This window comes from Eriocheir sinensis, chromosome 9, assembly GCF_024679095.1.
Source record: "Eriocheir sinensis breed Jianghai 21 chromosome 9, ASM2467909v1, whole genome shotgun sequence".
In the NCBI taxonomy this organism is placed as follows: domain Eukaryota; kingdom Metazoa; phylum Arthropoda; class Malacostraca; order Decapoda; family Varunidae; genus Eriocheir; species Eriocheir sinensis.
The window spans coordinates 16,151,584-16,174,083 of NC_066517.1; the positions used below are offsets into that span (position 1 = coordinate 16,151,584).

Below are 22,500 nucleotides of genomic sequence, written 5' to 3' on the forward strand. Positions count from 1 at the left end.
CTACTTGATATATTATTATGGAAGGGCACTTAAGTAATTTTTTTTCCTTCTTTAATGCCACGATGTGTATCCAGGGAAAGGTGAGTTGTATCAGAACTTTGATAGCCAACCTTCTCTTGTCTCATTGTCTGGTGTCTTTCTCAGTTGGAATAGAAAGCTGATGAATTGTATGAAATAATAACGTTAACAGAAAGATGTTCTGTATACCGCAAGTTATATCATTGTAATTCTTATTGGCAAAGAAACATCATAAGCAGCATTGCCAGATTGTCGTACTCAGGCTCTTATATTAGCTGTTATCCGACCCCAAAACTCTCTCCTCCACCCCAATAACTAGATTTATTTATAGTTATCATTGAAATGGTTAGTTGTTGGTGTTTTTTTGCAATAGTCATGGGTCAGAAACTGGTAAATACAATGTTCTGAGTATGCGATAATCTTGCAGTGATCATAAGTCCACATCATTAAGTAACATTTAACAGTCATTTAGCTTTGAGTCCTGGATTTCTTGTTCATCAGTAAACTCGTCAGAACATGTAATTAAACTTTCCCTCAAACCACAGCAGGCGAATGCTCTGGATGACGATGCAGAGTGGGAGCGGTTCCAGAAGGGCCTCACCAAGCGGGAGAAGGCCCTGGAGGGGAAGTCCAAGCTCTCCCACACGGTCCACTGCCCCTTCTTCCCTGAGGACAAGCAGGAGTACTGGTGGACTTACGTGTGTGACAGGAAGAAGCACTTGCTCATCACAGCGCCATACCAGGTGAGTGGAGTGTTCGCAGGTGTGTTTCTGTGCAGGAGTGTGTGCGTGTGAAAGGAGGGTAGGGTGTGCATGGGTTTGGGAAAGAGACGGTAGGGTGTGTGTGTGTATGGGTGTGGGAAAGGGAGGGTAGGATGTGTGTGGGTATGGAAGGGAGGGTAGGGTGTGTGTTTAGGAGGGCAGAAATTTGAAGAGTTAAGAGTGTTGGAGGGAAGGGAAAATCTGTTTGTGGAAGATACATTGTGAGCAGTTGTACATGGCAGACCCTCCAAGCTGTTTCCATTGATGTAAAAAAAAAGGTATATACCACCTCTCCTCTCAACCACAGATTACCAACCTCGTGGACATGGAGGAGGTGCAGCTCAAGTTCACGGCTCCTCAGCGACCAGGGATCTACACGTACCAGGTCTGCCTTCGCTCCGACTCCTACCTCGGCCTGGACCAGACTCAGGACATCAAGCTGGACGTGAAGGAGGCCCGTGAGATCCCCACGGAGCATCCTCAGTGGGAGTCGTCGAGCGATGAGGAGGAGGAGGACGAGAATGAGGTGGCCAGGGACGAGGGTGAAGAGTCTGAGTACACGACGGATGAGGAGGTGACGGACGATAGCGGGGAGGAGTGAGGAGGAGCAAAAGGAGGAGTGATTGAGGATGGTAAAATGTGATGAATGGTGGAGGAGAAAGTGTGTTAAAAAGAGCAGAAAAGGATCAAGAACTAAAAGAGATGAGTGAAGAGAAATTATGAAGAGAAAGCAACAGAGGAGAAAGTGTTGTGTTAGAAAGACCTGATAAGAAGATAAAGATGCAAATGAGGTGGGCAGTAAGATGTTGGGTAGGTGTAAATAAAATGTGATGTGTTAGAAAGAGAAGAAAAGGATCAAGAACTAAAAGAGATGAGTGAAGAGAAATTATGAAGAGAAAGCAACAGAGGAGAAAGTGTTGTGCTAGAAAGACCTGATAAGAAGATAAAGATGCAAATGAGGTGGGGAGTAAGATGTTGGGTAGGTGTAAATAAATGTTAGCCAAGGAAGTGGGTGACAGTCGCAAAAGTTTTTATCCATAAGTTAAAAAGATGTGAATGGAAAACAGCAAATGAGTTAAAGAATACAAGTTAAAAACAAAGAGAAAGAGGAAGACATGAGAGAGAGAGAAGCAAGTGAATGATAAAAGCTGGAAAGAGTGCAATGGGGCAAAGAATAAGGAATACGACAAAGGAAGATAAATGAAGAGAGAAGAGAGGGAACAAGGCTCAAGGTTCAGGGTTTACACATACCAAGTTACCAGTTTACACTCTTCCTCTTAACACCTTACTCTCTTCCCCCTCGTAAATACTTGGGTGTCACTTCCATGGTTAAGGATACGAAAGCCTACCCTGAGAATCTTTTATATACGTATATTGTCAGCAGCTGCAGGAAAACGAATGAATGGCTTAAGACGAATGGTGTAAACTGGTGATGAGGTGCATGGAAGCTGTATAAGTGATGAGGGAGCCAAGGGAGAGGACGAGAGGCCTGTGTTTGATATAGGCCTATTTATACCCTTACCGTTTTGTGCATTGGTCAGTAGCCCATGTCTGCCAGAGCCAAATGAATAGGCCAATCAAAATTCACCCGGAGATGCGGATTGGTGTCTGACGGTCGCTCAAAGGGATGGGATGTCTGAGGCGTTGCATGTTAGTGGTGAGGGTCTGCGAGGTTGTTATTAAGTTATGCAGGTGTGGGAATGGGATGAAAGGTGCATGAAGGAGTGGGTGAAGGGCTACAGTTTAAATTAAGATTTTTTATATGGGTGTAACTTATTTATTAAGGGATTCGGATGAGGGCGCGAAAAAGTGTTTGTTGTAAAAAAGATTGTTGGGTGAACTAGGTACAGTGAAAGGGAGTGAAGATGTTTGTGAAAGTGTATAAGTGGGTGAGTTTTTTTTAGAGATGTGTCAATGTATGTCAAGGTTCAGCAAATGAGGTGGAAAGACGAAAGGAAACCAAAGAACTCATGCAAACGGCTCGAGGGAACTAATTAGATACATAAAGGCAATAATGAATAATAAATAAGCAGTAGTGAGGAGATGCAGACAGCGATGAAAGCATGGCCGAAACATCTTGGGAATCATTTTTTGCTCCGTTGTTCTGCAAGATAAAAAGAAAAAGACAAACCAAACCAAAAGCAGAGAATAGTCTACAAGAAATTTTATCATAACATTAAAACCAAAATGTAAAGCCAAACAAAATGAAGAACAACCCAAAGAGAAGAATGAACAAGGAATTTTATCATAACATTAAAACCAAAATGTAAAGCTAAACAAAATGAAAAACGACCCAAGGAGAAGAATCAGCAAGGAATTTTATTATTTCAAAACAAAAATGTAAAGCAAAGACAAAAAGAAAAACAAACCGAAGACAAGGAAACAAGAAATTTTTATCGTAACATTAAAAACTATAAAGAACAAAAGAGAGAAAAAAACTAATTAAAACCCTCATTTGACTAATTCTCAAGGAACATCGGCATCTTCCCGTTGTAGAGGAAGGCGTCACTCTAGCATAACACCAGAAATAAAAAGGAATAATGAGAAACACACATATACTTAAAATCAATATCTTTATTTGCACATCTCCCAGGGCATGTTTCTTCCTGGGTGTGGAGGGAGGTGTTAGTGGTGATGAGTTGTTGTAGGAGTATGAAATGAGGTAGTATGTGATGACTAAGTGTGGTGAGTGAGATGAGATGTCTTAACTTGAGTGGGGTGTGTGTGATGACTAAGGAAGGATGTGATGAGATGAGGTGCATAATGAGTGAGATGAAATGTGTGATGACTGAGGTGAGGTTTGATGACTGAGATGTGGTGTGATGACTGGGATGAGGTATGTGATGACTAAGGCAATGTAAGGTGTGTGATGACTTGAGATGAGGCGATTGTGTTGGCTGGTCTCCACAGCAGTGATGTCTCCCCTTTATATTGAAAACAAACTAAATATTCCCCATTTTTTCTAATATATATCAAATTCAGGTGTCTCTTGTTAGGGGCTTAGTGACCAGTGTGTGTCTCAAATGTTGTCCTCTTCTTCATCATCATCATCATCATCACTGGGGTCAAGTTGCACTGAAGGAAAACCATAATGTTGATTTAGTGAAGGAGCGGTGTGTAGGAAAGGCATGCACATTACAGATATTTGATTTTGTGGTGCTGAAAATAACCATATGAGTTCATGTATGAAAATAATGAAATGAGTTCCTTGTTTGCCTCTCAGTTCAGTCAGTGTCAAAGCAAAACAAGATTGCGTCATGAAAGAACTGCATGTGTAGGGAATTCATGCACTTCACAGGTATTCGTTTTCCTGGTCCCCTATGTTGATATTTTGTTTTCGGTAATAATAACAAAAATAATCAAATGAATTGGTGGTTTGTCTCTCGGTTTAGTACCAGAAGGAAACCAGGTTGTTGTGTTATGAAAGAACAGTCAGAGTTTGGAATTCATGCACTTCACAGGTCTTGAGTATTGTTGTGCCTGTGCTGATATTTTGTTTGCTGTTATAATAATGAAAATAATCTAATGCGTTGCTGGTTTGTCTCGGTTCAGTATCGAAGAGAAATGAGATTGTTGTGTTATGAAAGAACTGTGAGTGTATAGGAAATTAATTGACTTCACAGGTACTTGTATTTGTTTTTATGGAGCCTGCGTTAATATTTCATTTGCTGTTCCGAGGCATAGTGATAATAATGATGAAAATAATCCAATAAGTTGCTAGTTCATTTATCTTTCAGCTCAATATATCCAATGAAGCTTCAGCATTTTTTTTTTTTTTTTGTGTCGAGGTATATTAACAAAAAATAAATAAGTTGAGTTGCTATTTAATCTCTCGGCTCAGCAAGTGCTATGTAGCCCAGCAGTGTTTATTTATTATTTTTGAATTATGAAAGCAACATGATCAAGTGAATTGCTGTTTAGTCTCAACTTTTGTATGTACATTAATTTCTTTATCATTCATCACCTTTTCATCAGAGCGCCTAAGAGTGATGCTGAGAATTGGCACTCGTGAAATCAGGACCTATCGTGCCATCTATGATCCAACTCGTCTCTTCAGTATTGTTATTACACTTATAGTTCGGTCTGAGCTTCTTCCAAGGGCATGATGGGTTGTCTGAAAGCTCTGGGCATTTTCTTATATTTAATTATTAGCTTTTTTTTCATTTTTCACTGTCGTTATATTTATTGTCACATTATCTGGCATTCCATTGTTATTTGGTGCACGTGCAATGGTTCTTATTTATTGTGCTAGTGGGAGAAAGAGAAAGAGAGAGGGAGAGTGAAAGAGAGTGAGAGAGAGAGAGAGGAAGGGTGAAAAGAAGAGAGAGTATGGTTCAGTTTTTTGGGGGGGTTTGTCTTAGTGGACTGCAACACTTTTAATTAATCTGCAAGATGAGAGAGAAATTGTTATCCTTGTTTGCAAAGTTTATTGACAGCATTGTATCATTGACGCTTAGAGCAACCCACTTATCTGCCTCTTGCTGTTGTTTTGTATGCATTCATTACTGTTGTTTATCTTTTTATAGAATGACAGTCAGCCAGTCAGGAGAATAGGACATGAGCTGATGGGACAAAAAGTTAATTAATGGTAAAAGTTTATTGTTTATCTAATGCATGGCTAAGAAACTCACTCATTTATTTTTTTGCTGCATAAGTGAGTCATTATTTTCTTTTATTTTTTCTTATAAACATGATTTCTGCATTCTATTTAATTATTTTCTTTATTTGTCTAATTTTTATTATCCATGTCTTTTGGCGATCTATATTTTCCTTATTTTCCATTTTATTTTTTATCTATTTTTTACTATTTGTGTCTTTTGGGCTTTTATATTTTCTCTTTTTCATTTTATTTATTCATTTATGTGATTTTTTCCTGTCTTCCATGTCTTTGTGCCCTCAATGCAACAAGTATATTTTTTTGCACAATGTTTCAACATGCCAACGTTCTCGGTCTCCGACATCGTTAACATTACGTACCGACTAACTAACTAACTATGTACTGTCAGCGTGCAGACTAAAACAAAACAAGAACAGAACCGCCACATCACCTCTGTCTGCATATCTTCCTGCTTCTTTCATCCAGTTTACTTACACTCTCAAAAACAGGAATTCTAATGTCTTTTCCCTTCCTATTTCACATTTTGGATGGATAGAAAAAATGACAGAGTAATGAGTGTTGGTGGGTTGAGCGCATGCAGAACCCCACCAAGGAAAATGGGGTCGGGAAATGGGATATGGGGGGGGGGTTAAGGTAAAGTAATGGGGAGGTATGGAGGGGGAGAGTGGGTAAGGGAATACTCAGCCATTTCTAAAACATCGTCATATGAGTCGTAATGTGTCCCAGCAATCCTCTAAGTGTTAATCGTGTCTGAAGATATTTTTAGACCTCCAGAAAATGAAATAAATGAGAATCTTCAGTCGTGTTAGCTTTGAATGTGTATATCTTTTTCTCAGATGGTGTGTGTGTGTGTGTGTGTGTGTGTGTGTGTGTGTGTGTGTGTGTGTGTGTGTGTGTGTCGTTACTTAGGTATATCTCCGTTCTCTCGTAAACTTGTAACTTCCCAGGTGTCACTGAATGTTTGTGGAGATCAGATCAAACTGACAGTGTAAGCACAAAGAATTATTTTGTTTATGAATAAAGTTTAGCTAATACTGCAGTGCCTGTTTTTGTTCTTGTTCTCCGCTCCCTTCCCCAAACAAGTCCTCATTTTCATAATTGTTTTCGTTAATTTTAACTTTTTCATTATGAGTTAAGATGTTCCACCCTCTATCTCAATCAAGTGCTTCTTCATCATTAACACAAAGTAGCCAGATCATTTATTAATTTCCTTCTTATATGAATGAAAGAAGTTAATGATCTGTCTTGATTTGGTAAACTGACTATTGCATTATGGAGTTTGACAGCTAAAATGAATTAAATAATGGAGATGCTGGTTATTAACTCTTGCAATAGGGACAGCTAGATAATGGATGAGAGAATAAAGATACTGGTGAACTCTTGCATTAGGAAGTTGGACAGCTTACCGATATAATAACAAAGATACTGGTTAGCTTTTGCATTAGGAAGTTGAACAGTTATAACGAGGCCTGAGAAGTATTTAGAACAATTTGCCTGAATGGCTATAAATTTGTGTAGATTGTGTAAATTCTAAGGGGTACAAAACTATAACAATAAACGCAAATAAGAAAAAAAATCAAATAATAATTCAGTTCAACTCAGCATCTATTGTATCAAAACATTAGGCTACCCATAAAAAAGTATAGAAACACTAAAAATAGGCTTGTTGTGAAGTGATAGCGATAAAACAGGATATGAAGCAGCAGAACAATAAAAAGTCACATGAAGAATAATAAAAAAAGAACCAGACCGACAGACATTTGACAGCTGATAGACAGTTCGCGTTGTTGACAGTGTGCGTGTGGCGAGTGTGTTGCGTTTTAAATTTTTTCTTTGTGTTGCGTGCCGTGGGGAGTGTTGTGCGTGTGTGAGGATACAGAAAGCAACACAAGACATCAGAGAACCACCGAGAACCAGCAAAAAACACAATCGCTCCACCACCGAGCAGAAAAAGGAAAATATATGAGTGGATGGAAAGGAGTGTGTGTTGCGAGTTGACCTTTTCCCTTGTGTTGCGTGTCGCGGGGAGTGTTGTGCGTGTGTGAGGATACAGAAAGAAACACTAGCCATCAAAGAACCACCGAGAACCACCAAAAGACGCCATCATTCCACCATTGAGCAGAAAAAGGTAAGTAGACAGGAGGGGGTGGAAGGGAAGGAAGGTTTACGCGCGCCATATTTGACTGCTCTAGCGACGGCCGTGGTGGCGGAGCAACCGGTGTTGCGAGAAATAAGTCGCATATGCATGTGTGTGGGGGGGGCTCCAGGGCTGGCGCAGCCCCTGGCTAGAAGGGGACGGGGAAGCCCCCAGTTATCTCTTAGGTCGTAAAGTTCGGTTGGGATGGTTTAAATATGTTCCCCCACCCTAAACCCTCTGCGAGCTATTTTGCGGCGGCGGCGGCGGATGATGAAACTGCAATAATTAAGTCAGTTTTTAGTAGTTTCCGAAGAAAAAAACTATCTCCAAATGAAAAAGCTCAATATTTTGTCCCGAAATAAATAGCCAGTGTATCAAATTTTGAGATGGGCAACTCTGAACATTTACCGGAAGGGGGGAAGGGGTAGCCCTACGATTGTATCTTTTTAGTTTCCTGGTGCTACTTACACATGTATCCTTAGTTGTATAATCACACTCTGTACTGCCTGGGGGTTGGGATGGCATGCTCCCCCTTTCTCCTTTGTTGTTTACTTTTTTTTTTTTTTTTTTTTTTTTACAGCTAAGGAGACAGCTCAAGGGCGCAAGGAAAAAAAAAGAAAAAAAGGCCCGCTACTCACTGCTCCCGAACAGAGGTTAAAGGAGTGTCCAAAATCAGAGGTTAATTTCGGGAGGAGAGGTGTCCTGATACCCTCCTCTTGAAAGAGTTCAAGTCGTAGGCAGGAGGAAATACAGATGAAGGAAGATTGTTCCAGAGTTTACCAGCGTGAGGGATGAAAGAGTGAAGATGCTGGTTAACTCTTGCATAAGGGGTTTGGACAGTATAGGGATGAGCATGAGTAGAAAGTCGAGTGCAGCGGGGCCGCGGGAGGGGGGGAGGCATGCAGTTAGCAAGTTCAGAAGAGCAGTCAGCGTGGAAATATCGATAGAAGATAGAAAGAGAGGCAACGTTGCGGCGGAATTTAAGAGGTAGAAGACTATCAGTATGAGGAGGAGAGCTGATGAGACGAAGAGCCTTAGCCTCCACTCTGTCCAGAAGAGCTGTGTGAGTGGAGCCCCCCCACACATGAGATGCATACTCCATACGAGGGCGGACAAGGCCCCTGTATATGGACAGCAACTGTGCAGGGGAGAAGAACTGGCGGAGACGGTACAGAACGCCCAGCCTCGAGGAAGCTGATTTAGTAAGAGATGAGATATGAAGTTTCCAGTTAAGATTTTGAGTTAAGGATAGACCGAGGATGTTTAGTGTTGAGGAAGGTGATAGCTGGGTGTTGTCAAAGAATAGGGGATAGTTGTTTGGAAGATTGTGTCGAGTGGATAGGTGGAGAAACTGTGTTTTTGAGGCGTTGAAGGACACCAGGTTCTTCTTGCCCCAATCGGAAATAATAGTAAGGTCTGAGGCTAAGCGTTCTGCAGCCTCCAGCCTTGAGTCGTTAAGTTCCTGAAGGGTGGGTCTTCTATTAAAAGAAGTTGAATAATGCAGAGTGGAATCATCGGCGTGGGAATGGATAGGACAGTTCGTTATGGAAAGAAGATCATCAATGAACAACAGAAAAAGAGTGGGAGATAGGAAAGAACCCTGTGGGACACCACTGTTAATAGATTTAGGGGAAGAACAGTGACCGTCTACCACGGCAGAAATAGAACGGTCAGAAAGGAAACTGGAGATAAAGGTACAGAGAGAAGGATAGAAACCGTAGGAGGGTAGTTTAGAAAGCAAAGATTTGTGCCAGACCCTATCAAAAGCTTTTGATATGTCCAGCGCAATAGCAAAAGTTTCACCGAAACGGGTAAGAGAGGATGACCAAGAGTCAGTTAAGAAGGCTAGGAGATCACCAGTAGAACGCCCCTTGCGGAACCCATACTGGCGATCAGATAGGTCAGAAGTGGAAAGGTGCTTTTGAATCTTCCGGTTAAGGATTGATTCAAAAGCCTTAGATAGACAAGAAAGTAAAGCAATAGGACGGTAGTTTGAGGGATTGGAGCGGTCACCCTTCTTAGGTACAGGCTGTATGAAGGCATACTTCCAGCAAGAAGGAAAGGTAGATGTTGACAGGCAGAGGCGAAAGAGTTTGACCAGGCAGGGTGACAGCACGGAGGCACAGTTTTTAAGGACAATAGGAGGCACTCCATCAGGTCCATAAGCCTTCTGAGGATTGAGGCCAGAGAGGGCATAGAAAACATCATTTTGAGGAATCTTTATAACAGGCATAAAGGAGTCAGAGGGGGGATGAGTAGGAGGAATATGCCCAGAATCGTCCAGAGTGGAGTTTTTTGAAAAAGTTTGAGAGAAGAGTTCAGCCTTAGAGATAGATGAGACGGCAGTGTTGCCGTCAGGACTGAGGAGTGGAGGGAAAGATGAAGAAGTGAAGTTGGAGGAGATGTTTTTGGCTAGATGCCAGAAGTCACGGGAAGAGTTAGAGAAAGCAAGGTTTTGACATTTTCTATTAATGAAAGAATTTTTGGTTAGTCGGAGAATAGATTTGGCACGATTTCGGGCAGAAATGTAAAGTTCATAATTAGCATTAGTTTGAAGGCTCTGGCACCTTTTGTGAGCTACCTCTCTATCATTGACAGCGTGATTAAACCAAGGCTTTTTAGCGTGAGGAGTAGAGAAAGAACGAGGAATGTATGCCTCCATTCCAGAGACAATCACCTCTGTGATGCGCTGAGCACACACAGAGGGGTCTCTATCCTGGAAGCAATAATCATTCCACGGGAAATCGGAAAAGTACATCCTCAGGTCGTCCTGAGGAGGAGGAAGAAGAAGAGAGAGAAGAGGAGGAAGAGGAAGAAGAACGAGTAAATAAAAAGGAAGAGAATGAGGAAAAAGAAGAAGATTTACATAGATATTCAGACCACACGGTGACTTTACGAAGCGATGCAAAACGTTATCGATCAACAGAAGAATATACGTTTAAAATTGCTTGGGTTACATATAGTTGAATTAGTTGAGAAGGCGAGACTCCATTTATAGACAGCGCCATCCTCGGCCACCTCCTCCACCTCCTTTCCTTGCAGCTCGCTCATGTTCTTCCTTATTTGTGTGGACATTTTTGCCGCGTGTGCGTGTGTCGTTTGGTGTCGTGAGCACGTGACTGCCCTTATGTGTGTGTGTGTGTGTGTGTGTGTGTGTGTGTGTGTGTGTCCAGGGCCAGACAACTTAATCATTCCGACATCGACATCGCAATCATTATCGGTGTTGTTCTTCCTATTCATGCTTTTGCGGTTATTTTTTTGTTGCTATTTGTTGAGGAAAAGAAAATAACATGTATATGATAATCACTTGACCATGTAGAGAGGACAGTAATTTCTCGCTAGGTTGAAAGTTGGGTTGTTGTTTTATTCCAATTAATATCAAACAAAAGTTATGAGAGAGAAAATAAGAAAAAGGAAACAAGGGAATAAACTCAATAAAGGAAAGACAACTATTATACTTATTTCATTATTTAGACAGGAATGGAATACAAACAAACGAGATGAAATAAAGGAAAGGAATCGTAAGAGTCACATAAATATTTAGACACACAAAAAATTATTTAGTTGGAAATGAGGTTGATTCATTAACGTACATTAAAAAAAAAAACTGACATGAGACAAGAAAAAAAAAAATCGCTTGAGTCATTCTATTAACAGAAAACGGGAAAGAGGGAATAAAGAAAAGGAAACGGACGTCAAGAGAGAGAGAGAGAGAGAGAGAGAGACCGCGTGACTGGACTGGGATGGAGGTCATGTCAGACAGGAAAGGGAAACGTGACATGTGACCTCACCCACTCATTCCTCCCCCCTTCACCCCCCCCCCTACACACCTGCCCCTCTTCCCCCTCTTCCCCACGCATCTGCCCAGCCTTCAGTCCATAGTGTGGGGGATAAAAGGAAGGGAAACAAGGAGCAAAGGAAGGAAGGGAAGAAAAGAGGGAGTGGAAGGAGGCACTCGGGGGGGGGGTGGGGGGGTAGTGGTTATTTCGCATGGGTGAGGCATCCATGTGAGACGAGGCATGGGATGAAGGGAGGACAGGTGGCAAGGAGGTGAGGCATGGGGGTCGAAGGGGGGGCGGGGGTTGAGGTAAGGGTGATGGTCATGTCAAGCGATGGTGAAATTAAAGTTGTGATTGGGAGGAGAGGGGAGGCAGGGAGGGAGTACTATTATTATTATTATTATTATTATTATTATTATTATTATTATTTTCGTGGATTAAGCTAAAAAAATTATGACATACGGTTGAGTTTTTATTACTACAGACTTCACTTCATATATTTGTTTTTTCTTGTAATTTTCCCTTGGTGTTAGAAAAGCTTATTGACTGTTTGACGTTATTCACTATATTTGCTCATTCATTGCCGTTCATTCATTCATTCATTCATTCATTCATTCATTCTTTCCTTTTTTTTCTTTCTTTCTTTCTTTCTTTCTTTCTTTCTTTCTTTCTTTCCTTCCTTCTCTCTCTCTCTCTCTCTCTCTCTCTCTCTCTCTCTCTCTCTCTCTCTCTCTCTCTCTCTCTCTCTCATCGATATGTAGGACAAGGCAATCGTCTCAATAAGACCATACTCTTAACCCCTCCTCCATACACACACACACACACACACACACACACACACACAATCAGTACTCTCTCTCTCTCTCTCTCTCTCTCTCTCTCTCTCTCTCTCTCTCTCTCTCTCTCAGCCGAAAGTGCCGCAGTATCGATCGAGTGAAAAGGCAAAGTTCAGGATATTAGTGAAGTCGTGACGTGCTTCTCTCTCTCTCTCTCTCTCTCTCTCTCTCTCTCTCTCTCTCTCTCTCTCTCTCTCTCTCTCTCTCTCTCTCTCTCTCTCTCTCTCTCTCTCTCTCTCTCTCTCTGTTCTTCTTTTCCATTTCTATTTTTGTTTGCATGAAATAGTGCTTTATGAAGAGAGAGAGAGAGAGAGAGAACAGACCAACATACCGATATAAATACAAATGAAACGTAAAACTAATCAAAATAGACAGAGAAACAGAGATAAACAAAGAAACAGGTAGAGAGACAGGTGAGCTATTTAATTAAAGAGTCTGAACACACTTTGCCCGCATTTATTACATGATTAACATCCCTAATAATTATTGTCACCATTAGCAATTCAGAGACCCATTATTTATTACTACCCCCCCTCCCTCCCTCCCCCTCAGTCCTAATTAGGAAACCATTAAGTTCACAAGCTAATTAATTTTACCTGCCCCTTAATTATTTACCTACCTGTTGAAGTCACCTTATCAATTAGCTAGTTTTTTTTTTTTTCTTTCTCTGGGATTGAAAAACAAGTTACCTAATGCGTCTTTGTTTTAAATTCTTGGGCTGTGTACTGCAGTCTTTCCCTTCCTTTTTTTTTTTTTCCTGCAGCTGTTTCAAAATTTTTCGTGACGCCATCCTCTCTCTCTCTCTCTCTCTCTCTCTCTCTCTCTCTCTCTCTCTCTCTCTCTCTCTCTCTCTCTCTCTCTCTCTCTCTCTCTCTCTCTCTCTCTCTCTCTCTCTCTCTCTCTCTCTCTCTCTCTCTTAGTTTAGTTTATGACCCTTCCTTTAGTCCCCCCTCCTACCCCTTCTTCCTCTTCCCATCCCTCCCTCCTTCTTTCTTCTTTTTTCTGCCTCTCTTCCCTTTCCCTTTTCTTCCCTTCTCTTATTTCATCTTCTCTTAACTGATGTTCCCTTGCTTTCACTTTCCTTCACTTCCCTTCCCTTACTTTTCCTTATCGTACCGTACCGTATATATGTCACCTTCCCTTCCCTTCCCTTATTTTCTCTTCCCTTCCTTTTCTTTCCCTTAGTTTTTCCTTACCTTACCATATCTTACCTTACCTTATCGTATCTCACCTTCCCTTCCCTTCCCTTAGTTTTTCCTTACCTTACCTTCGGTCCTAAATTCAACCTTTAGTAACTGCGTATTTGCAAAAGAAAACATGACATCGATTCCAGCCCCGAAGAAAATTTTTCAAGGCCCTGAAGAACATAAGCTTGCATTGACTGAAATTGATATCAGCGAAGTGCGTGCGTACCTACAGAAAATAGATCCAAATAAATCTCCGGGCCCCGACAATTTATCTCCTCGCGTGTTGAGAGAATGTAGTCAACAGCTAGAATTACCCATAACATTAATATTCAACAAGTCATTAGCACAGGCCAGTGTGCCTCTCGAGTGGAAAAAAGGCCAATATTACACCGATCTTTAAAAAAGGAGATAAAAACAAGCCAATAATTATCGTCCCATCAGCCTTTCGTCTGTCCTAATTAAACTATTCGAAAAAATAATCAGGGATAAAATGATCATTTTCCTTGAAACAAATGATATGATAACTGATAGTCAACATGGATTTCGTAGTAATCGGTCTTGCCTTACCAACCTATTAACCTTTTTCAACGATGTTTATACATGTTGGGACGCCCGAAGCCCATATGACGTAATATACTTAGATTTTCAGAAAGCGTTTGATAAAGTTCCTCACGTTAGGCTTATTTCTAAACTGCGTCCCACGGTATTAACGACCATCTGTGTGCGTGGATTCATGACTGGCTCACCGACAGAAAACAACGTGTAGTTCTTATAATATTCAGGATAGATGGAAGGAAGGAATATGGAACCTTCAACTATCAGGTATCAGGACACCTCTCCTCCCGAAATTGACCTCTCTTTCGGCCACCTCTTTTGATTTTTTTTTTTTTTTAGGAGCAGCGAGTAGCGGTCTTTTTATTATTTTTTATTATTGTTTCCTTTTTTTGTGCCCTTGAGCTGTCTACTTTGTTGTAAAAAAAAAATATATACAATCACCACCAACCCAAACAAACACGAACAGACTAAACTTGCATCATTTATCACCCTCCCCAAGACCAAGACTCGCAGAACATTACCAGACCTCAACCTTACCCACCTCCGGCGCAGACAGATAGACAGAACGTTGCATTGGAGAAAGCAAAAAAGTAAATCGATAAAAGTAATGGAAGTAAAGTAAAAATAAAAGCTTCCCCTTCTCCGCCCCCGCCGCCGCATCGGGAGCACCCACAGACAAACGGAGATGAGGCGACGCAAAAACTAGGGCCTGAAGGCGGTCATGGGCGGCTGGTGGTGGTGGTCGGGGGGGGGGTAGTGAGAGTGGTGGGGTGGTGGAGGTGAGGGTGAATGTGGTGATATTGGGTGTTATCATGTTATACTAGAGAGAGAGAGAGAGAGAGAGAGAGAGAGAGAGAGAGAGAGATGTAAAAATGGTTTTGAAATGGAAAAGAAAGAAAATAAGTGAAAAATAGAGAAGAAAGGATCGTAGAGAGAGAGAGAGAGAGAGAGAGAGAGAGAGAGAGAGAGAGAGAGAGAGAGAGAGAGTAAGTAATGTAAAAATGGTTTTGAAATGGAAAAGAAAGAAAATAAGTGAGAGAGAGAGAGAGAGAGAGAGAGAGAGAGAGAGAATCCTCCCCCCCCTCCCCCGATCCGTGACTAACCAATAAAGACAGGAAAAGAAGACAATGATAAATAAAACATTCCTCAGGGCTGCCATATCCCTCCCCCCCACCCCACGCCCCCCTTGAAGGTCACACAGGGGTCATCAGAGGTCAGGGTGGGGTCACGTGTATGCGGAAGTGACGTCACGGAAGTGCCTCTTGAGTGACGTCATCCGCGTGAGGGAAAGTGTGGGAAGTGACGGGAGGACAGAAGGACGGACAGACAGACAGGCAAAGAATGGGATGTAAATATAGACATAGAGACAGGAATGAAAATATAGACAGAAGGACGAACACATGAACAGACAGACAGAGACTGAAGGGAAAAAAATATAGGCAAACAGGCAGACAGACAGGTGAAACGATAGATAGACAGGCGAAGAGACAGACAGACAGGGATGAGAATATACAGACAGACATACAGAAGGATAAGAATATAGACAGACAGACAGAGGGATGAGAATATACAGACAATCACAGACAGACAGACAGAGGGGTAAGAATATAGACAGACAGACAGACAGTGGGATGAGAATATACAGACAGGCAGACAGACAGACAGAGGGGTAAGAATATAGACAGACAGACAGACAGTAGGATGATAATACGTATAGAGACACAGACAGAGGGATGTAAGTATAGACAGACAGTGGGATGAGAATACTTATAGAGACAGACAGACAGAGGGATAGACAGACAGACAGGGATGTAAATATAGACCGACAGACCAACAGACATTGATGATATAGACAGACAGGTAAACAGAGAGATGAAACTACAGACGGACATAATAGACAGATGAATGAAGCTATAGACAGACAGACAGAGATAGATCAAAATACAGACAAACAAATATATACAAGGATAATAAGACAGATAGACAGGCAGACAGACGGACACAATAACGCACTCACGACCACAGCCTTCACAGGGAAAATATATCACGTATCATAAAAGGAAGAAAAAAAACACACAATAATCTTCTTCTCTCCCTCTTCTTACGTCACTCCTTACTCTTTACTCCATCTTCTTACTTCCGCATATCACGTACCACTTTTCTTTCTCCCCTTTTCCCTCTTTAAACTTCCCCCATTCACCTCAAATCATAAAAAAAAGAAGCCAGACTGGAGGGAAAAAATACCGCAAAGAGCCAAGTGAGACCCGTTTTCTATGCAGCTCGGTTTCATTGACGGGCAGACTTATCTAAATATTTTCCACCCCCACACGCGATGCATTTAATAAACCGGTTTTGGGACCAAGTGTGAGTGTAAGGGAAAGGTACTTTGTTGCTATTTATATCTCCTTTTTTTTTCTTCTTTTTTTTCTTGTCTGGCTGCTATTCTCTCTCTCTCTCTCTCTCTCTCTCTCTCTCTCTCTCTCTCTCTCTCTCTCTCTCTCTCTCTCTCTCTCTCTCTCTCTCTCTCTCTCTTCTTGCTTTCCTATCTTCCTTTTCTCATCATTCATCTCGCTCTCTACTTTATTATTTTTTTTTCTCCTCTCTCCCTTTCTCTTCCTCCTTTTCCTCTTGCTTTCCTCTCTCCCTCCTGCTTTCTTCTCTCCCTTCTTTCTCTTTTGTTTTCTTTTTTCTTGTTTGCCCTCTTCTTTTTTTCTTCCCTCTTTTCCTCTCTCTCTTTCTCTTGCTTTCCTCTCCCTTATTTCTCTGCCCATTCCATCCTTTACTTTTTTTTATTTTTATTGCTTGGCCTCCTCTCTCTCGATTTATATAACTATCTATCCATCTATCTATCTATCTATCTCTATCTGTCTAACTAACTATCTATCTATCTATCCAACTATCTATCTTTTGCTTTCCTCTCCCTTCTCCACTACCCGTCCCGCCCTTCCTTCCCGCCCTTCCTTCCCGCCCTCCTTCCCGCCCTTTCTCCCGCCCTTAAGCAGGTTACAGGTACAGAAAGCAGGTATTAAGCAGGTCAGACCCAGGTGTCTTAGCTAGGTTAATTGCTTGTTGCGCCCTCGCCTCTTCTCTTTTTGCTTGGAGGAGGAGGAGGAGGAGGAGGAGGAGGAGGAGGGAGAAGAAGAAGAAGAAGAAGAAGAAGAAGAAGAAGACGAAGAAGAAGAAAGACAAAGGAGGGGATAGAAAGAGAAGAAAGAAAATAATAATAATAATAATAATAATAATAATAATAATAATAATAATAAGAAGAAGAAGAAGAAGAAGAAGAAGAAGAAGAAGACAAAGGAGGTGATAGAAAGAGAAGAAAGAAAAGAAGAGGAGGAGGAAGAAGAAGAAGAAGAAGAAGAAGAAGAAGAAGAAGAAAAGAAAACGAAGAAGAAAAAGAAAAAGAAGCAAATGGCGAAAAATTAAAAGAAAAAAAGAGAAAGAAAAAAAAGAAAAAAAAGATGGGAATGACAATGAGAGGAAGAGAAGGGAGGAAAATGAAATAAAAGAAAGAGGAGAGGAACAAAAACACGAAGAAGAAGAAGGGAATGACAATGAGATGAGAAGAAAACAAAGAAGGGAAGAGAAGGAATGAAGAAAAAAAAGAGAAAAACAAGAAAAACGAGAAAACAAAAAAAGAACAAAATATTGAAAAAAGAAAAAAAAAGCAATGAGATATAAAAGATAACAAAGACCTCAGAGGGAAAGAGAAGAAACGAAAGAGGAAGGACAAAAAAAGATGAAAAGAAATTAAGACAAAAAAAAATATCACCAGCAAAACAAAAAGAAAAAAAGAAGCAAAAATGAATAGATGAATCGAGACATATTCCTTATTATCTCGTCTTCCATAATTATTAAAACCAGCCTCTTCTTCCTCCTCCTCTTCTTAATTTTATTCTTCCCCTTCATCACCTTGTTAATCCTCTCTCACGCTCGCTATTCCACTTTCTCTTTCCTTCGTTTCATCCACTCACCTTCTTCCAATTATTAACCTGTTCTCTTTACCTGCTTCGCTTATTCCCACGGGCTTGTTCTGTCTTTCCTCATCTTTCTGTTCTGGTTATCTCTGTTTTTCTTTCTTTATCTTTCTATCTTCATCTCTGTCGTTTATCTCTTCGTATCTCTTCCTCTCCTTTCCTGTTTCATTCTCGTTGATTCAGGCGGTATTTTTCAGCGTGATCTTGTTCTTTGTTCTTCTTGTTCTTGTTCTCGTCTTTGTTCTTATTCTTGCTCTTGTTCTTCTTTTCCTTTTCTCCTCTTCACTTTTCTTTTTCCATACTTTATATTTTATCTGCACTCTCAAGCAACAAGGAGACAAATATGAGGGAGAAACAAGAAGAAGAAGAAGAAGAAAAAGAAAAAGAAGAAAAAAGGAAGATGAAGAGCAACAACAACAACAACCAGAACACCACAACCACCACCACCACCGCCAACAACAACAACGAAAACAACAAAAACCAAAACAGCAAAACAACAACGCGAGGCAAACATCCATGACAACTTGACCCCGTTTTCATATCACAGACGAAATCTTCAAGGAAAGCGCGCAACGGTTGTCTGATCTGTTGTTGATGCGCCCGAGGGTTGCGTGCGGGGCCGTCTCGGGGATGCGGCTCGGCAAAAGAAAGAGAGGAGAGGGAGGAAGATTTTCTGGTTGGCTTGATACGGAATCGGGTCAGCGTTTTAAGCCTCCCCACGATCTTACCTGACCCGTCTGAGTGATGTCACCTGCGGGAGGAAGAGATGCAGGAGGAGGAGGTGGTGGTGGAGGTAGAAAAGAGAGGGAAAGGGATGAGTAAGGTGATGTTTTTCAGTTGCTTGGTTGTTTATTGTTGCTGTTGCTGTTGGTGGTTGTGGTGTTGGTGTTGGTGGTGGTGATGGTGATGCTGGTGGTTGTGGTGCTGTTGGTGGTGGTGATGGTGGTGATGGTGATTCTTCCTTTTTTTTGTTTATGGTAAGCAAAACACAAATAAATGAAAAAAGTATATCTTCCATCATTTCTTCTTCTCCTCTCCTCCCTTTTGTTCCTTACCTCCTCCTCCACCTTCTCCTCCTCCTCCTCCTCCTCCTCCTCTTCACCCACAACCTTCCCTTTCTTCCCTCTTTTTCGTCCTCACCTTTCCCTCCCTTCCCCTTGTTTTTGCTACATTTACCTGGCGGCCCGCGTGACCTGACAGGTGGGAGCGGGTCACCTGGAGACGTTACCTACCTCCTCCTCCTCCTCCTCCTCCTCTTCTTCCTTTCCCTCTCAAAACACGTATTACTTGAGCGAGAAAAGATATGAAGCGAAAGAAAGAAGTGTGTGTGTGTGTGTGTGCGTGTGTGTGTGTGCGCGTGTGTGTGTGTGTGTGTGTGTGTGTGTGTGTGTGTGTGTGTGTGTGTTCTTATATCTTTATGTTCTTTATGTTCTTACTCCTTACGTTCTTATGTTCTTGTGTATGTGTGTATGTGTGTATGAGAGAGAGAGAGAGAGAGAATAAAATCATAATATCCGCCTCTGATTTCCTTGGGGTTTAAAATGTAGTACAAAGATATTTCAACCTTTATCATATTCATATCCTCGAGCAAGCGTGTCTGCCAGCCCTGCCCAGCCCAGCCCTGCCCAGCCCAGCCCAGCCCAGCACAGCCCAGTCCCTTCACTCTTGCCTACGTTAACTATCACCTTACATTTACCACATCTTATTGAGTTCCGGGCAGATTGGTGTATTTTTTCAGTTTTTCGTATAAGTTCAGTCGCCTTGTTTTTTTGTTGTATTCCGAAGGGCGGTATAGCGGTCTGCCTCAAGCCCGTTATTATTATTATTATTTTTATTTTTTTATGTTTTGGTTTATGGTGCCGGTAAACTTTCATGTTGGGTCCTGGTGGTCTGCCTCATCCCGTTATTATTATTATTATTATTATTATTATTATTATTATTATTATTATTATTATTATTATTATTATTATTATTACTTTTTTCATTTTTACATTTTAGTTTATGGCGCCGGTATGCTTTCTTGGTGGGGCGTGGTGGTTGGCCCCAGTCCCGTTATGGCGCAGGCACGTGTTTTATAGTGGGGTCATCTTGCATGGAGCTGGTGGATGATTTAGGCTAATCTCGTGATGCTGTTATTCTCTATTTAACTGTTTTGTTTATGTTGCGCTGCCTTTCGTCATCCTCTCTTGGGTGAAGTCGTTGGTTAGGTTGGGTTAGATTATGTTACCGAATGCTCCTCCCCAATATACTGCTCGCTCATCTGCATAATTATATATTTTTTTTCACTATGTAAGATGAAAAAATATGTACTACTACTGCTACTTCCAGAATACCTCCCTTTGGCTGAAGAAGTTATGCTGATAATCACGTTAGTTCGGGTTAGGTGTTTTACGTATACTGACGCCATGATCTAATAATTGTATCTTGTTGCTTTGTTTATGCTGCTCCCTAGTTTACTTTCTTTTGATTTATGTTGCGGAAGTTAGGTTATAGGTCATAGATTAGATTGCGTTGCTCCATACTGACGCCATGATCTAATAATTGTATCTTGTTGCTTTGTTTATGCTGCTCCCTAGTTTACTTTCTTTTAATTTATGTTGCGGGAGTTAGGTTATAGGTCATAGATTAGATTGCGTTGCTCCATACTGCCGGTGTGATGTAATAATTGTATCTTAAGAACATAAAGACATAAGGAATCTGAAATCGACCGGTAGACCTCTACAAGGCAGCTCATGTAAATCTAACCACACCTGACCTCACTTTCCATGAACTTATCTAACCTCTTCTTGAATGTATCTATCGTGTTGGCACTCACTGCATGACTACCAAGCTTGTTCCGCTCATCCACCACTCTATTAATAAACCGATTCTTTCCCGTGTCTTTGTTGAATCTGAATTTATACGACTTAATTAAACCCATTGCTACAGCTCGCTAACTAACTACCTTGAGGATCCCATAAGTAACACACACACACACACACACACACACACACACACACACACACACACACACAGACGCACGGAGCCTTATTGTTACGCCTTACACTTTCGTTTTTACCTGGGCGTCGGCGGGAGATAAATCACGAACAAGGATGTTTCACCTGGCGGAGGGAAAGTGATTAAAAGGAAGGGATAGTGTCGGGAGGGAGGGGATAATAATGACTCTCTCTCTCTCTCTCTCTCTCTCTCTCTCTCTCTCTCTCTCTCTCTCTCTCTCTCTCTCTCTCTCTCTCTCTCTCTCTCTCTCTCTCTCTCTCTCCTCCCCCGCCTCGTCTTCCCAAAATGTTCTTCTTACCTTCACAAGCATTTCTAATAAAGCTCGTCAATGCAGGTGTTTGTTTGTCTGTTTGTTTTACTGTCTATCCGCCTGTGTGTGTTTGTGTGTGTGTGTGTGTGTGTGTGTGTGTGTGTGTGTGTGTGTGTGTGTGTGTGTGTGTGTGTGTTTGTTTGTGAGAAGCAGAAATCTTGTACAGGTAATATTTTCATCTTGGGTTAAATTCGATATTGTTCACCTGAGTTTACCTGCGAAATCTCCTCAGTGGAAAATGTGGGTGTGAGTTATCTTCCTTTTTTCACTCCTTTCCTTTATATATTCGTTCGTTTACTCCTTCCTTCCTTCAGTCCTTTCTTTTCCATATTTTTTTCATTTATTCCTTCCTGCCTTCCTTCCTTTCTTTATTCACCCTTTCCTTCCATTTATCCTTGTTTTCCTCATTTTTTCCTTCCTTCCTTCCGTTTCATACATTCCTTTATTCAGTTCTGCCTTCCTTCCTTCATTTACTCTTTTTTTTCCCTCCTCTTCCTTCCTACCTTCCTTCCTTCCTTCCATACATATTTCCTTCCATAAAATCCCCATTATGTTACTTCCTCCTTTATTTCCTCCTTTCTTCTTTCATATATATTTCTCTCCGTCCTTCCCCTCTCCTCTCCCCTCTTCCTCTCCCCCCCCGCCAGGTAAGACACAAATCACCTGCGCGTGTCCAGGTAAATGTTTGCAGGTTTGTCTCACCTGTCGGCGCGCGTCACACCTGGTTAGAGAGAGGGAGACCACCGCGGACAATCGGCTAGACCGCCGCGCTGTAAGGCTTCACGGCCAAACAGGCGGCGGTTCCAGCCTCGCTCAGGCCGGATTCTTTCCGTTGACTAGGAGTGGTTACTGTCCCCCCTTGAGCAAGGGGGATGGGGTGTGTGGTGTGTGAGGTCCTGGCAGTACCCAAAGATCGACGATAATGAGCACTTGCTCGTGTCGGAGGTACCTGCTGGCAGCAAGTCCAACTCGTGATCTGGCCGTGGTGTATTACACACACACACACACACACACACACACACACACACACACACACACACACACACACACACTCCCCTTTCCCACACCGTCCACACTCCCTCATACACTCATCCTCCCCAACGTATCCTTTCTCCTCTCTCGATAGTACGCTTCCCGCTGTGCACCCCTCCCCTCTTCTCCCCGCTGGCTACTCCTCTTTTCTCAACACCCCTTTATACACTGGGACCCTACTACCCTTTTTTTTCTGATCTGTTTTCTCTTTTCTTTACTTTCCCCTTTCTTTTCATTTTTTATACTCAACAAAAATAACAATGGGACAGAAACTATCTCATGAGAAAGCC

At 41.7% G+C, this 22,500-nt stretch overlaps 1 protein-coding gene and 1 long non-coding RNA gene across 6 annotated transcripts in view; both read right to left on the reverse strand.

The window, feature by feature from the left end:
* Positions 1–22,500, reverse strand: part of LOC126996001 (translocation protein SEC63 homolog) — a 43,719-nt gene that overhangs the window by 17,809 nt on the left and 3,410 nt on the right. The window lies entirely within an intron of this gene.
* Positions 1,412–6,504, reverse strand: LOC126996002 (uncharacterized). The gene is made up of 2 exons (XR_007750868.1): positions 1,712–6,504; positions 1,412–1,542 (listed from the first exon to the last, which is right to left on the reverse strand). It is a non-coding gene; the product is annotated as an uncharacterized LOC126996002 (long non-coding RNA).